This window comes from Macaca fascicularis, chromosome 4 (assembly GCF_037993035.2).
Source record: "Macaca fascicularis isolate 582-1 chromosome 4, T2T-MFA8v1.1".
Lineage (NCBI taxonomy): Eukaryota > Metazoa > Chordata > Mammalia > Primates > Cercopithecidae > Macaca > Macaca fascicularis.
In genome coordinates, this window is record NC_088378.1 from 11,167,317 (window position 1) to 11,169,317 (window position 2,001).

General features: G+C 46.3%; 1 pseudogene; it reads left to right on the forward strand.

Annotated features, from left to right (window-relative positions):
- The first annotated feature begins 487 nt into the window (after window positions 1-487).
- On the forward strand, window positions 488-1,782 carry LOC102119461 (protein FAM136A pseudogene; annotated as a pseudogene).
- The last annotated feature ends 219 nt before the right edge of the window (window positions 1,783-2,001 follow it).

The window sequence follows — 2,001 nt, forward strand, 5'->3', positions numbered from 1 at the left end:
TTTCCCTCTTGTTGCCCAGGCTGGAGTGGAATGGCATGATCTCGGCTCACTGCAAGCCCTGCCTCTTGGGTTCACGTGATTCTCCTGCCTCGGCTCCCTGAGTAGTTGGGATTACAGGTGCCCGCCACCATGCCTGGCTAATTTTTTGTATTTTTGTAGAGATAGGGTTTTACCATGTTGCCCAGGCTGGTTTCAAACTCCTGACCTCAGGTGATCCACCCGCCTCAGCTTCCCAAAGTGCTGGGATTACAGGTGTGAGCCACTCTACCTTGCTTCCAGCTAATTTTTGTAGTTTTTGGCAGTGACAGGGGTTCAACATGTTGCCCAGGCTGGTCTCAAACTCCTGACCTCATGTGATCCACCTGCCTTGGCCTACCAGAGTGCTGGGATTACAAACGTGAGCCACCATGCCTGGCCCCAGATAATTTTTAATTTGGCAAGTCACCACCACACAAAAAAAGGAGGTTTTAATTAGTATTACCGTGGAAGCGCAGGGTAGCCATGGCGGAGCTGCAGCAGCTGAGGGTGCAGGAGGCGGTGGACTCCATGGTGAAGAGTCTGGAAAGAGAGAACATCCGGAAGATGCAGGGTCTCATGTTCTGATGCAGCGCCAGCTGTTGTGAGGACAGCCAGGCCTCCATGAAGCAGGGGCACCAGTGCATCGAGCGCTGCCATGTGCCTCTGGCTCAAGCCCAGGCTTTGGTCACCAGTGAGTTGGAGAAGTTCCAGGACCGCCTGGCCCGGTGCACCATGCATTGCAACGACCAAGCCAAAGATTCAATAGATGCTGGGAGTAAGGAGCTTCAGGTGAAGCAGCAGCTGGACAGTTGTGTGACCAAGTGTGTGGGTGACCACATGCACCTCATCCCAACTATGACCAAGAAGATGAAGGAAGCTCTCTTATCCATTGGGAAATAAAAGTCTTTGCCAGTGGCCATCGGGGCTGAGGGCAAGAATATATTTTTTATAAGGAATTGGGAATTTTAGTCTTTTAAGCAAGGTTTACAAATGAAGAAATGAAGGATGGCCACAAGTGTAAGGCATATGTCACTTGCCTCTGGACACTGGTTATTTTATGTTTCAGTCCTAAAAAAAATGAAATGGAAAAAAGTGGTGCTAAATCGGGTCAGAGAGATTACAGGAGAGTTTTAGAGCTTATTATTTCCTGTGGCCAGCGCTTGTCCTGGCAATAAGGCTCTCCCCTGTAACAAGCCAGAGCCTTCCAAGGTACCAGACTCTTCTTACTGCACAGGTAGTAACAGGCTGGCAGGTTAGAGTTGGTGGAGTCTAAGAAGAAATATTTTCTCTTTGTTGCCAACATCCTGTTTACCAGAAGTGTCACCATACCATTTTCCATAAGCTGTGAAACAAAATCAATGAGGTCACTAACTTAGAAGGGAAAGAAAGTTTTCTGGGTCTTTGTTTTGTAGGTTTTGGGTAATTTATACAAGGACATACAAGTTGATCTTAAGATGTGGAATTGGGAGGGAGACTAGTTTGGATAAGAACTTTGAAAGGTTCCTTGTGGATCCCCATTTCTGGTCATCAAGATGTGGATGTATGTTTCTTAAAGTTATTACATGCTGCATCTTTCAGCCTGGAGACCATGCAGAAACATGAGAGGTGATGACACACTAATTATGGGAAGCAGAATTACTGGCTGATGGCCCCTGAGGCTGTGTATAGCAAAATGACAGGACAATCCTGCAGTAACACTTTTCCCTTGAAGAGAAGGGGGTTTTGATTGTGATATATACTAGTATCTAGGAATGAACAGTAAAAGAGGAGCAGTTGGCTACTTTATTATAACAGAGTAATGAAGTACTGGATTTGGAAAAACCTGGTTTTATTAGAACAGATGGAATGAAAGCCTAAACCTAACATTGCCTACTTAGCCCCCTGAATTAACAGAGCCCAATTGAGACAAACCCCTGACAATAGGAATTCAAGGGAGAAAAAGTAAGCAACTTGGGCTAGGATGAGCTGACTCCCTTAGAGCAA